This window comes from Tupaia chinensis, unplaced genomic scaffold, assembly GCF_000334495.1.
Source record: "Tupaia chinensis unplaced genomic scaffold, TupChi_1.0 Scaffold000567_1, whole genome shotgun sequence".
In the NCBI taxonomy this organism is placed as follows: Eukaryota; Metazoa; Chordata; class Mammalia; order Scandentia; family Tupaiidae; genus Tupaia; species Tupaia belangeri.
In genome coordinates, this window is record NW_006160080.1 from 285,914 (window position 1) to 301,570 (window position 15,657).

General features: G+C 39.3%; 1 pseudogene; it reads left to right on the forward strand.

The window, feature by feature from the left end:
• Positions 1-321: 321 nt before the first annotated feature.
• Positions 322-15,657, forward strand: part of LOC102495507 (26S proteasome regulatory subunit 4-like) — a 129,237-nt pseudogene continuing 113,901 nt past the window's right edge.

Here is a 15,657-nt window from a genome sequence, read left to right on the forward strand (position 1 = left end):
GCTTATTTGATGAGTATCTTCATCCTTGTTCATTCTCTTCATATTTACTAAACTACTTACGACTGTGTGCTAAACGTTCCAGCAGATGAGACAGATTTGCCTTTCTTAGGAATTTTACTATCTGGAATGGAGAGGATGATAATCGTGATTTTAGAGGAGGTGACAATGATAATGCTGATGCTGATGTGGTTGGTGATAATGATGATAGTGATGGTGATGATGATGGTGATGGTGGTGATGATGGAGATGGAGATGGTGATGATGATGGTGGTGATGATGGGGGTGGGGATGGTGATGATGGTGGTGATGATGGAGATGGAGATGGTGATGATGGTGGTGATGATGGAGATGGAGATGGTGATGATGGAGATGGAGATGGTGATGATGGAGATGGTGATGATGGTGGTGATGATGGAGATGGAGATGGTGATGATGGAGATGGAGATGGTGATGATGGAGATGGTGATGATGGAGATGGAGATGGTGATGATGGTGGTGATGTTGGAGATGGTGATGATGATGATGGTGGTGATGATGGAGATGGAGATGATGATGGCGATGGTGATGATGACCAAGGAGACAAAGAGAAAGTCTTATTTATGGTTGTAATGAAAGCAAAATGGAAAGTGAAGGCTCCTCCTTCCTGTTCTCTGGTAATGTGACATCTCTCCCAAGCAGTGATGCTCTTCCCTGCTTATTTATATTGCTTGCAGTATAGCTTAAAAATACTTTTTAGTCATCCCAAGCATGTACTATAATTCTCAGCTTCCTAGTATTTGAGCTTTGGGAACAGAAGGTTTTTCTAGGCCCCTGCCACTCTTCTGTATTTTGGTCCTCTGCGCTCTGCAAGCTGTGAAAGCTGTGAGTCATGGTTCCCATATGCTGGGATTCCCTCCTCTCCCTCCATCCGCATGCCGGCCTCGCCATCTGCTGCTGCTCTCAAGGTTAGGGAGTGAGAGATGACACAGGGAAGAGAGAGGAAGTCACCAGAAAAATGAACACTATTTTATAAATAAAATAGAATCCCAAATGATGTATTTTCATATTACAAAAGCAATCTGTGTTCATTATAGAAAAATTAAAAACTGGAGCACTATAAGAAAAAGCCCAAAACCAACTTAACCAAACCAAGCCAAAACAAAACAAAACACAGTTTCCCTGAGAGCATCATTATTCACTCCAACTATCTTCATGTATATTTTTCCAAACCTGCATCCTGCCACCTATCCACCTACATAGTAAGCTATCAAACAAAATGGGATCATCACCACATGATTTTGTGACCTTTTTTAAAATTAAACTGAACCATTAATATCTTCCCATCTCAGCAAATACAACCCCGCACTAGCATTTTTAATGTTTAATAAGTATTTTCTATGCAAGACATTATTATCATTGCTGCAGTTTATATATAAAAATAGGTAAGATAGTTTCTACCCTCATATGAGTATCACATACCTTTTTAAAAATTTTCCTGTTGAACATTTAGGCCATTTCTGTATTTTTGCTTTAGCAAACAACACTGTGATGAATGTCCTCATAGCTAAATCCTTACATATACTCATAATTTCAGGATGATTGTGCTGGCTACTCTGCTTGCTCCTCTGAGTCTGCTCTCCATCCTTCTCTGCCTTGCTCCACCGACCATGTCACTGGGTTCATTTGCCCTCTGGCAATGAGAAGCTCACTCAGGATGGCAGAGGAGCACAGAAGAAAGCAGTGGTGATATTTTCTGATTCCCACCTTCCTTGTGGGTTGTCATTAGCTGCATTCTTGTGTTGCTATCTCTGGTGCCTGGGAAGCCATCTCCCAGGGCTCAGTTCTCAAGGAGCTGCTAATTCCAGGGTACTGGATCATTCCTTGTTAGTTTCCCATAACCTCGCCCCAGCCCTTGTAGAGTGTTCTCCATTAAACCCTTCTCACTTACCCCATGTGACTGTGCCATCTGTTTCCTGGCAGGACCCTGAGTGATGATAGCATGCTCGTATTTCTGGCACATTCTGCATCCCTCCCTCACTGCTCACCTGCATTGGGAATATGGTATGGATTGTTTATAAAGGTCAAGGTCTGTCTTGTTTTCTTCTGACTTAAGGCCTGGATGCTAGTAACCATTGAACAGACATTTCTCATTACTTCTCCTGGACTCTTCCGTACCCTGATGGGGATTTTTCAGTGTATGACTGAGGCAGTCTGTTGGAGGGCACAGGAAAGGCCAAGAGAGCCCTTTGACCTCTCACGTAGAACTTTGACCCCAGGTGTGTGCTACCATTGCTTTTTCTTGATGTCTAAAACCCTGGAGTCAGAGTAAGTGGGGAGATGTTGTGTGGCCATCTCTTATTCTTTCATATAACAATTTTATGTTTATTCTTAATAGAGTATGAGAAGAGAGAGAGAGAGGAACACTCTACACAGGGTCTAATCTCACCCTGACCCCTTTCCTTCAATTGTCCAGCGCTGGATCTTGGGCACTTGTGCACTTACCCAGTGAGTTTCAGGCTGACAAGGCTGGAGATTCAAACCACAGTTGCCATGTATTTAGGATCTGGCTTCTTTTGAGTTGTATGTTACTGCTGTGCCATGAAATGGGCCCTCTAATCTTTTTAAACACCTGAGCTCATAGGAAAACCTGTTCTTTAATTCTCCCTATACTTTAGTCTTAAATGACATTACAGTGTTTTTATTAAATAGACAGAAGTGTATTTTCACAGCTCATATCTTGGATTAGAGTCCCCTGATACTGTCTCTTCTGTGATTCTGTCTTTTCTGTGAATCAGCAGAGATACGTCAAAGTCTACACCGAGTTTTATCTTCTTTGCCTTTTGGATTTCTGGATAACACAATCCTGTTCTTCAATAATTCTTCCCCCCCCCCTTTGCTACAGGATGTGTGCATTCACCAGTAAAAGAAAGAAAGAGGATGTGAGAAAGCACCACCTGGGGGGGCCATGCTACAGTCCTTTCTCCACCATTCTTTTCTTAAGATTTTGGGCACACATGCACACATACCTGGTGTGTCTTTCTGGTTGCCAGGACCAGGACTCAAATTACACTGTAGGACATGTGGGATCCAGCAGCCTTGGCCACCAGGACCCTACCTGGCCCCAAAGACTTTTTAAATTGATTTCTTTTCGCTGTTCCTGACAGAGTGCATGCATGCACATGTGAAAGTGTGAGAAAGAGAGGGAAAGGAGCACCTTCCATAGGGTCTGGTCCCACACAATCCCCTTCCTTCAGTCGGATCCTGAGCACTCTCATGTTTGCCTGGGATGTTTCAGGCTGGCCAGGTCAGGGATTCAAACCCTGGTCACCAGTGGGATCTGATTTGTCTTGTGCAGAACATTACCACTGCACTATGGAGCTGACTCACTTTAAAGACTCTTCACATGTTTATTCTTGGCTATTCAAAATTAAATGTTGGCTCCATTTCTTTTGTCTACCTTTTGTTCAATGAAATGGCTAGCAAGACTAGTCAAGAATAATCAAATACTTTTCTTTTCAGTGAGATGAGATTTTTCAATGTCCATATATTTGGAGGTCTTTGTTGCATTGCCCTGTCCAGACCCTACTCCTTAATGCATTACTGTGTCCTGGAATTGCACTTCCCAGAGGTGGGCACTAGAAGGAGTTTGGCTTCAGAGTTCAGAAGATCTGTACTTAAATCCATTCACTAATTGGTTGTGTGACTCTAAGAATTCTCTTTACTAGCTTTCTGACCTTCCTCCCAATGTTGTAAGAAGTAAATGAGATGACCCACATGAAACAAATCAAACATAGTATGTGGAACTATGGTTGCTCAGTATACGTGATTTTATCTTCCTTCCCTTCCTTCCCCCAGGTCCTTTCCCTATTTCTTCCTTTCCCCACCTTCCTTTCCTTTTATGCTTTCCACTTAAAAAAACTTCCCTTTTCCTCCCTTCACTTCTCCTTCTCCCTCTCCAATCTCCTCTCTCCTCTGCACTTTCTATGACTGTGAGACCAACATGAGGATAAGAGAAATTAAAAACCAAGTCACAAACATGTCAGATGGTTTAATTTCTCCTTGAAAATAGATCATAAATGAGCAGAGAACTGTAGTCAAAAGACAAACTCCCAGTCATAAATCCAGGGCCCCAAAAGTTTTTCCAACACTCCCTAGTTATTTCATAAACTCTTACATCAGAGCCTCATGGGCTCAAAGACTGGTGGGCAATTGCTGCTAACATTCATTATTTCCCTAGTCTTTGAAAAATGCCTGTCCAATGTTCCAGACTGAAGATTTGTCCTAGTAAGTCGTAACATATACTCTCAAAATGGTTATGTAATACGTCAAATGATCTTATCTGGTGGAAGGAAGCCAGATAACTAACATGAGTGAAATAATTAATTCTGAAGTATTTGGAGTTGAATTAGGTGGGTAATCCTTGATTTCCGAAAACTGTTATATCAGTTGATAGGGTCTGCTCTAAATGTTAACTGAAACAATGCATTGTGGGTCCTTCATACCAAAATTCACACTTGACTTAGTCTCTGTCTTCTCAGTTCTTACAAATTCTTCACTTACCAAGGAAAATATATTGGTTTTAAGATCTTTTAAGAATTTGCCTCACAATATTGACAAAAAAAAAATTTATGTTAAATTTCTTATACATAATATTTTAAATATATAAAGTAATAAATGTAATCCAAAATATATGTGTAAGTTGGGAAGAATATTAAGATACAATCATACATTAATATTTGGGTTTTCCTCCATAATATCTACTTCTCCTACCAAAGTAACTGCTCTCCTGAATTTTGCATATGCCTTCTTTAAAAATGAAATACTTTTATTGAATATATATATATATCCCTAAACTTATTAGTTTTGATTATTTTTGAGCTTTATAAAAATGATATCATAAAAGGGGCTGGCAGGTGGCGTGGTGGTTAAGGGAGCTGGACTCCCATATGGCTGACCACAGTTCAAGTCCCAACCTGGTGGTTTGCCTTCTCACTTTCCTCCTCTCTCTTTCTCTCTCTCTCGCTCTGCCCCTCTCTGGTCAAAATAAAAATAAATAAATAATGTTACATAAAATGATTCTTTAAAAAATGGTATCATAATGTATGTAGTGTTTCTTAATCCAATTTTCTAATAATAATCAGTTCATCCATATCATTATAGATAGCTGAAGTTCATTCCTTTTTACTAGTGCTCTTATATTCCACTTGGTGAATATACACAATTAATTAATCCATTGTCCTGTCTATGAACATTCCAGTTGTTTGTTACTTCTGGGTGTTTACGTAAGTCTTATTAACATAGATGACAAATATACTAATAAGAATTTTTGGTATTCCTTTGTCAAATTGCCATAAACATGAGATTAGTGTGTCATATGTTCCTTTGAGCTTTTTATGTTTCATCCTTTCCAATTATCGTTTAAAGAAACTTACATGAAGGAAAAAAAATATTTGCCTATGCTGTATTGTCACTGCTGCCATTTACACAGCTCTAGGAACCAACTAATTCCTTTTCTGGTTCTTCTTGTTTGAACAAAATGCTTTCTATTCTGATACCAGAATTATAAAGTTACTTATTTGATCTCATAAAACTTGTGATCCAGGAGATAGCATATTATAGTGAAAATAATATAAGCTCAGGAAATAGGAATACTGGGTTTTTAAATGCTGGCATCTGCACTTGTACTGCACAGGGGTAGTCCTGTGCAGATTACATTATTCTCCTAATCCTCATTTCTTCATCTGCGAAACGGAGATAGCAATGCCTTCCTCACAAGATGATACACTATGTCAGGTAAGGTGTGAAAGGCCCAATCATCACTTATAAAATGAGACACGGGGCTGGCCTCATAGGGTAGTAGTTAAGCAATATGCAGAGGAAGCTGGATTCCACATGGCTGACGAAGGTTTGAGTCCCAGCCGTGATGGTTTGAAAAATATGCCGGCATGTGTATGCATATCCAGGATCCTAATGGAATGGAGAATTAGATGAAAATGGATTGCAATATAACCAGGCCTCACTGTGGGGTGTTTTCTCTCTCTCTCTGTCTGTCTTATGTATGCTCACACACTCTGGCCTTAAAAAATCAAAACAAAACAAAAACTCAAAAGAACAAAAAACAGAAGCTCACAGCCTGACCAGTGGAACTCACGATCCCACCCTAAAACCAACTCGAGTGGAACAGAACGAGGTCAATTACAGCTTGTGTTTCTGGACTTTCTGCAGATGATTCTGACTCAGAACAGAGAATAGCAAGGTCTGTCATTGACTTGATGGTAGTATAATGTCTTTGCTTTGCTTAGGGTGTCAAATGATTTTTCTTCTCAACCTACCTTAAGGGTTATTTTAACAGTCCTTTCATGCTGAACTAATAGCATAAAATTCCTTTGTACTTTTTTGTTTGTCTGGCAAAGAAACAAAAATACACAATCAGAGTGTCTAGTAATTAAGTAGAACATGTTGGATTTCTGTAGAGAAAATTTTTTGTTAATTAGTGTGAATTCATGTTACCTAAAGCATTTAAATCCAGATATTGGACTGGAACACCATAAGGATCATGACTCTGTCTTTCTTGTTGTCCACTTTATCTCCAGTGCCTACCACAGTGTTTTCATTTCAGAGTTACTCAATAAATACTTGATGAATAAATGAATAAGTGAAATGACTACCTCTTTTTGTCTGTTCATATTGCTAAAATCATATTCTTTTTTTTTGTTTCGAATCTTGAATAATGGAGATGGGATATCAGGAGAGTTTGTTAATATGTAAGCACTGCCACTTTGTAGCGTTTATCTTTGAAATGCAAATATTCCTGAGAGTACCCTTTTTTATGTTTACCCTATACAACTTGGTGATCTGATACACACACACACACTGTGAAATAATTGCCATAATCAAGATAATTAACATCTATCACCTCACATACTTTTGGTATATGTGTGATGAGAACACTAAATATCTACCCTCTTAGCAAACTTCAAGTATATACTAGATATTGTTACCTATAGTCACCATTTTATACATTAGATCTCCAGAACTTATTCATCTTGCATAGCTGAAACTTTGTATGTCTTAGCCAACATCTCCTAAATCCCCCTCTTATTATCATTCTACTCTCTCTGTTCTATGAGGTTGACTGTCTCAGATTCTATGCATAAGTCAGAGTATATAGTATTTGTCTTTTTGTGTCCAGATTTTTTTCACTTGGCATAATATCCTCCAGATTCATCCATATTGTTGCAAATGTTCTTTCTTTTTTAATGTTAAATAATATATAGTATGTATATACCACATTTTCTTTGCCCATTGTCCATTGGTGGACATTTACGTTGACTCAAAAGAACAAAAAACAGAAGCTCACAGCCTGACCAGTGGAACTCACGATCCCACCCTAAAACCAACTCGAGTGGAACAGAACGAGGTCAATTACAGCTTGTGTTTCTGGACTTTCTGCAGATGATTCTGACTCAGAACAGAGAATAGCAAGGTCTGTCATTGACTTGATGGTAGTATAATGTCTTTGCTTTGCTTAGGGTGTCAAATGATTTTTCTTCTCAACCTACCTTAAGGGTTATTTTAACAGTCCTTTCATGCTGAACTAATAGCATAAAATTCCTTTGTACTTTTTTGTTTGTCTGGCAAAGAAACAAAAATACACAATCAGAGTGTCTAGTAATTAAGTAGAACATGTTGGATTTCTGTAGAGAAAATTTTTTGTTAATTAGTGTGAATTCATGTTACCTAAAGCATTTAAATCCAGATATTGGACTGGAACACCATAAGGATCATGACTCTGTCTTTCTTGTTGTCCACTTTATCTCCAGTGCCTACCACAGTGTTTTCATTTCAGAGTTACTCAATAAATACTTGATGAATAAATGAATAAGTGAAATGACTACCTCTTTTTGTCTGTTCATATTGCTAAAATCATATTCTTTTTTTTTGTTTCGAATCTTGAATAATGGAGATGGGATATCAGGAGAGTTTGTTAATATGTAAGCACTGCCACTTTGTAGCGTTTATCTTTGAAATGCAAATATTCCTGAGAGTACCCTTTTTTATGTTTACCCTATACAACTTGGTGATCTGATACACACACACACACTGTGAAATAATTGCCATAATCAAGATAATTAACATCTATCACCTCACATACTTTTGGTATATGTGTGATGAGAACACTAAATATCTACCCTCTTAGCAAACTTCAAGTATATACTAGATATTGTTACCTATAGTCACCATTTTATACATTAGATCTCCAGAACTTATTCATCTTGCATAGCTGAAACTTTGTATGTCTTAGCCAACATCTCCTAAATCCCCCTCTTATTATCATTCTACTCTCTCTGTTCTATGAGGTTGACTGTCTCAGATTCTATGCATAAGTCAGAGTATATAGTATTTGTCTTTTTGTGTCCAGATTTTTTTCACTTGGCATAATATCCTCCAGATTCATCCATATTGTTGCAAATGTTCTTTCTTTTTTAATGTTAAATAATATATAGTATGTATATACCACATTTTCTTTGCCCATTGTCCATTGGTGGACATTTACGTTGATTCTACATCTCAGCTATTGTGAATAATGCTACATGGAACATAGGATTGCAAATATCTATTTGAGATACTGATTCCAGTTCCTTTGGAATGGGATTGCTGGGTCATATGGTATATTAGTTCTATTTTTTTTTAATGCCATAAGGCGCATGTACTTGCAAGAGAGAGAGAGAGAGAAAGAGAGAGAGAGGACCCTTACCATCAGGTTTTGATCATGCAACAGTCCTTTTTTCCTTCAATGCTCTATTCCATCAGAATTATGGGCACATGACTGTGTGCCTGGTGTGTTTTCGAAGTTGCTGGGGCCAGTACTCAAACCCTGGTTGGCTATGTGGGATCTGGCTTCCTCTGCATAGTTTCTAACCACCATGCTATGGGGCCAGCCCTGGTAGTTCTACTTCTAAATTTTTTGTGGAACCTCCTTCATACCTATTTTCATAATAGCTATACCAATTTACCTTCCCACCAACAGTGTACGAAGGCTCTCTTTTCTCACATTCTCACCAGCACTTTTCTTTTTCTAATAATAGCCATCCTAAGAGGTATGAAGTGATATCTCACTGTAGTTTTGGCTTATATTTTCCTGATGATTAGTGATGATGTACACCGTTTTATATCCCTGTTCACCATGTGTATGCCTTTGAAAAAATTTTGAAAAAAAATGTCTAGATCTTTTGCCCATTTTTAAAATTGTTTTGTTTTGCTTTTCAATTGAGTTGTATGAGTTGCTTATGTGTTTTGGATGTATTTGGAGAACAGCTTCTGGATATATGTTGAAGGTAGAGCTATCGGTGTTTCTTGATTAACAGGAATGGGATAACAGAAAATGAGAGACTTGAGAAAATGTCAAGACAAAGTGTCAGTTTACCTGAGTAACTGGAAGGCAGGTATGTCATTTTCTGAGATGGTGAAGGCTGCTGGTAGAGAAAGTTTTGAGGAAAAAGATCGATACCATCCCCTAAGAAGTAAAATTAAGTTTTCTTTGTTTAGTCTTAAATATTAGGTCATCAGGAAAGTCATGATATATTTTTCTATGGTTTTCTATGCAAAAATCCATCATGACTTTCCCAACGACGCAATAGAATATTTACAGGCATGAAAGAAATAGGCCTGAGAGTCCTGGGTAATTTACTTTATACAATAATATGAGCTCATCTGACTAATCGGTACTATTTGTACACTGTGATTACGGTTTCATAGAGACCACATTGTGATAGCCTTAACTGTCCAGCTTGTGCAAGACACAGCCACAAGTAGCATGTAGTTAAAGAATGAAGAGATCCGTATGTCCTAAGGGTTCTTTGTCTTGAATTCTTTATCCAGAAAAATGAAGGTGCTCCACTTTATAAAAACAGGCCATTAAAATCAATTTCTTAAAAGACCATTGGTGAAGTAGGTAATAATGACCAGGGATGTTAAAGTGGAAAGCAAAACAGGCTATAAAACTAAATAACAGGGTTATCTTAGTTATACGGACAAAGAAATAACTTATATGTAAACCGTATTTCTCCAGGGCTTTCCCCTCTGTTTATACAAATAGAGTCATAAGAACAAAACTAAGGCAAATATCATTGGCTATTGTTTCCTCCTGTCTGGGAAGTCAGCTCCCAGTAAAGGACCCTTCTGGAGGTTCTGGGAGCTCCTCAAGGGATTGCTTCTTGGTCCTGGGAGCTCTTATTCTTGCCAGGAGTGTTCATGTTTCTTGTGAATTTTTTTCTTTCTTTCTTTTTTTCTTTTCTTGTGCCTTTTTAATAACTGAACCTAAGCAGCAGGTAGTCTGTAGTAGAAGGAGGAGGTCTTTGGTTTCCTCTTGCTCTTGTTATTGCTCTGGGTTTAAGGGCAACAGCAGAGCCCCTTATTTTCTGAGTACTACAGAGTTTTGGATTTTATAGTCTCATGGTCTCAATTTGGGGCTCAGCCAGGAGATGAGGTGCATGATGGAGCTTAGACCCTTGAACCAGACAATTCTGACTCTCCCACTGACTGCCTGCATAGGCTTGGGCAAGTTACTTCCCTTCTTGCTGCCTCCATTTTCTCATCTAAAAATGGGGATAAATTGTTTCAGTTATCTATTGCTATGTAACAGACTACCTGCTTAATGGCTTAAAACATTACTTTTACTCATAGATCTGCAGTTTGAGCAAGAGTTGGTGGGGACAGTTTCTCTTTGCTTTACTTGGCATTAACTAGTTGGCTGAAAGGCTAGGGACTTGAGTCATCCAAAGGCTCTCACACTCAATTATCTGGTGGTTGCTACTGGGCAGTGGCTGAACACCCACTCATGGCCTCTCCGTGTGGTTTGGACTTCCTCACAACATGGTGGCTGTGTTCCCAGGATAAGAGAGCCCGCTGAAAACTGCATGCCAGGATCATCTGGGGGATTTTAAGTAGATGTCTGGCTTCAAAACACCCAGAAATTCTGAGTTCACTGGTCTGGGATGAATCCAGGTATTAGTACATTTATAAGCTGTCCAGATGATTTGTGTGGCCAGTGTTAAGGACCACTGCTCTCATGGAGAGCACATGGAACAGGAGATTAGCCTTTCCAGCAGACTGCTACCAGCAGCGAGTTTTATTCATCAGCTGTTGGTTGGGCTTCTAAGGTTCCAGTCATGTCAAATGACATTCAAAAGGCTGCCAAGGAAATAGGATCTGGAAAATGCTCACAGCAGTAGGATAAATAAGTACAGTTACTACAAAGCTCCACATTTACCCTCAGCTGTTTCACACTGATAGTGGATGGGCCCAGAGCCTGTGTGTTTTACTGAAGATATTCTGGCAAGGTGGAAAGGCTGAGTTGAAGAATTAAACTGAGACTCCTGGTTGCTTTGTCCTTGAGGTGGAAGCTATAGATGACTCAAGTGCCAAGTCCCATCATTCCTGCAAGTATTAATCTCTGCATCTGAGAAAGCCTCTGTTTTATTATTTGATCAGCAGGGAAAGGGAGCAGATGAAGATGAATTTTAGCTGGCCCTCATCCAAGGTGCTCCCAGTAGACTCCACAAGGAATTAAGATCCTGTTACTTTTTAACCTGACACAAGATGTCACCATTGCTCCTGTGCTTTTAGCAGTAACAGTATAAAGTTAAACAGCAATGAGAGTTTGTCTCTCTGATTACACAAGTTTCTTTTTTCCCCTCATGGGAGGAAGAGTGAGTGCATTCTGTCAATGAGGCTCTTTAATCTGTAGTCTATTCCATCCATTCAAGTTAGAGTATTTATTGTATAAACACTTATTTGATTTTCCCCCTCATACCAGCTATGCATCAAAATTAATATCTCTTTGTGAACACTTCATAAAGAAACTTTGGTGGAAGCGACTGTAAAACAAGATAAGCTGACATTTTTATAGGGTAGCTGAAAATTGCATATCATGGTTTTGTTTGGCTTAGCTGCTGCTGACAATGTCAAAGTGATCTCCCATTACCAGGCTTAGTTCAGTACCGAAGTGGGAAAAAGTCATGGACATTAGTTTGGGGTACCAGTGACTAAGAAGAAGAGTGAGTTAGAAAAGTGAGGAAACAATCATTTAAGTACTAAAACGTCATTGGAAAAGTTGCCAAAATGGAGAAAACCATGTTTACGGAATTTCTCTCTCACACAGCGTTGTGTGTGGTTGGTCTCTGCAAAGTTGCTCTCTGCAATGGTGAATCCAAAGTAGAGCTGCATGAAGTGTGGGATTTGGGGGGTGGAGTTGCATTATAGGAACATTCAGAGAGGCTGGAATTAGCAAGCAGTCTTATGCTCTGCTGTACCCTTTCTATAAACTCTGAACATCACCTAATGAATATTGGTTTCAAGGGGTGCTGCTTCATTACTGTGCTATAGGGCTTCATGTCAAAATATTTATGTTGTAATTGACAGGGGGCATGTGCGCTCACCAGAGAGAGAGAGAGAAAGGGAGAGGGAAGGGAGAGGAATCACTCCCCTCCACACACACATGGGGGAATGGTCACATTACAATTCCTTCTCCTCCATTTCTCCATCCTGTCGGGATTTGGGGTATGCATGCACATGAATCCAGCTGAGATGAGGGCTGAGATTTGAACCGTGGTTGGCCATCTGGGATCTGGATCTTCTAGGCCATGGGGTCAACCTGATACTTTCTTTTTTTAATTTTTATTTATTTTACATTTTTTTATACATTCAATCACATTATTTAGCTTACAAAGTGAACATTTCAATATGTGAACGTTTCTCCCCAGTCCAGTTGATCAAAATATCTTCAACAGATAACACCACACCTCCCCATCCCGTCAATGCTCTGTCTCCGTATCCCTCCTCCAAATGTCCTTTCCCAGGTCCCTCTTCTCCACACACACCACATCTGGCATTCACAACCATCTCTTGTGTTTGTACATCTTTTAGTCTGTCAGTTTCAGTCATAGAGTGCGGACACTCGGTATATATTAAGTGGGGACATACTCTCTTTATCTGTAACTAGACATAATAATACAAATCTGATTGATTTATTTTGAGGATTTAATGATACAATGTATTTAATGTGTTTAACATATACCTGGCACTTAACAAGAGCTAAATAAATAAGTTTCTTAGCAAGGGCTCACTCACACCTTACTTTAGTGGAAACAAGTGTATGTGGGTGGGGCTTGTTATTGGTAGACCTCACTGTAAGATGATTTAGAAGTGGGGACCTGGATGTTTCACTGGGAACCCTCATATGTTAGTGTCTGTGGATCATTCTCTTACTTGGCAGGGAGGTGGGTTGTTGGTGTTCTCAGAGCCAAGTTGGGGAGGCAGTTGGAAGGATCTCACTATTTGAGATGTAATAACTATGAGTTAATTCCTCTCTTTTTAGTACAGCACCCCCTACTCTCAGCCCTGATTTTTAAAATTTTTTAAAACTTATTTTTAGTTTTTTATTTATAGGATATATGCACTTGCCAGAGAGAGAGATGGGGCAGAGAGAGAGAGACAGAGAGTAAGAAAGAGAAATCATCTCCAGGGAGAAAGGCCATGCCACAATCCCTCCTCCTCTGTTCTCCTCTCAAGATTTTGGGAATGCACTCACATGTGCCTGGTGTGATTTTTAAGCTGCTAGGTCTGGGACTCAAAGCACCAAGTCGGCCATGTGGGATCCAGCCATCTTAACTTCTACTCCACCTGCTGGCCCATAGCTCTGATATTTTTCAGCTGCTGCCACTCAACTTTCAGAGGTACCTGGTGCCTCCAATTGTTGAGCATCCCTGGAATTTTGTGAGTCACACTGACTTTTGCTTGCCTCTGCTACCTTATCCTGAAGCCTGATAGAAACTTAAGTTTTAGCTTTATTCTAAATCAGTAATCAATTAGCCATCTGTTTTCCAGCTTTCAAAATCGCATGGGCATCTCTCATTTGCTGTCATTTATTCTCATTCTTTTTGACCTTACGGTCTTTTCCCAAAAGCCCCTTTTTCTTGCCATATTTAGTCTAAATATTTCCAATCCTCCTTTTATTTTGTATCTAAAACTTATTGAGTACTCTCATAAGTAGCTCAAGGTTGTTCGGCTTCTGAAGATCACTCTTCCCCCAACTGCAGTCCCCTCCAGAGACCCTTATAAACTTACTTTTTTCTTTGTTGTGTTGACTCTTTCTCAGCCATATTGCCTATTACACCCATTACATTACATGCCCCCCCATTCCATTCTACAGTCCAGTTCCTTATTCCTGAGAAGATTGGAGATTTGCACATGATTAGAGTTGAAATGAATACATTTCTACTCTATTTGTAGAAATATGGTGACGTGTCTCCCAATGTATAAATAGAACAATGGGTGTTGACGAGATTTTTTGTAACCATGGATACCCTGCAATTATTCCTGAATCATACTCATTGTTTATTTGTATCTGAAGTTTAACAAATAGGCTATTGCTGCTAACTCGCAAATTTTCCAGTGAGAACATATCTCCCCTCTGTTTTTAAAAGTTTACTTATTTCTTCCATAAGAAAGAGAAAGAGACAGGAGAGAGAGGAACCCCCAGCAGGGTCATCACACAGCAGTCCACCCCCTGTCTTAGTCAGCCCAGATCATGCAAATGTACCCAAGGCCTTTCCCCTATGGTCTCAGTTGCTACCACTGTGCCATTGCCTGACTCTGGTTATTATCCTCTTCTCAGGAGTCAGGCTCCATTTTTCAAATTTAATTTCAGCAATATTCCCCCTTCTCTGTGGTTTTGCCTTACATAATTTCAGTTACCTGTGGCCAACCACAGACTGAAAACATTGAAAGGAAAATTTCAAAAATAAATGATTCATAGATTTTGAATTATATACCATTCTTTTTTTTTTTTTGGAGAGGTTTTTGCTATAGGGCACGTGCGCTCGCCAGACAGAGAGAGACACAGAGACAGAAAGCGAGAAATCCCCCCCCAGGGGGGATGGTCATGCTGCAATCCCTTCTCCTCTGTTCTCCTCTCGGGATCTTGGGCACGCACGCACACGCGCCAGGAGTGAGTGTAAAGCCACCGGGTCCGGGATGCGAACCACGGTCGACTATGTGGGAGTCCAGCGACATAGCCATTACGCTAACTGTTGGTTCCCTTATATACCATTCTTTATAGCAGGATGAACTCTGGGGTCCTTCCACTCCATTCCACCCAGGAAGTGAATCTTTGTCTAGCTTATCCATGCTGCTGCCTGTTAGTTACTTAGTATCCTTCCCCAACACAAAAAGATATTTTGAGAGAGAGAAGCCATATTCACATAACTTTGATGACAATATATTGTTATAATTTTATATTTGGCAGTTGTTATATTAATTTATAGTTGTTTTATATTAGCTGTTGTTAATCTCTTACTGTGGCTAATTTTTAAACTTTATCATACGTATGTATGTATAAGAAAAAACATAATACATGTAGGTTTTAGTACTCTCAAAAAACATAATACATGTAGGTTTTAGTACTAACAGTGGTTTCAGGGTCTTGGAATGTATCCCCTATAGATAAAGGGGGACAACTGTACACCTGAGAATATAGAATCAATCACTCTTCCTGGATAATGCCTAAAATTTATGATGAGAATGACAGTGGCAATGACAACCATGATGGTGTTGTAATAAAAACCAAGTATTCCAATAGGATAGTTTGGAAGGCACCTGACACTAGATCCACCAACA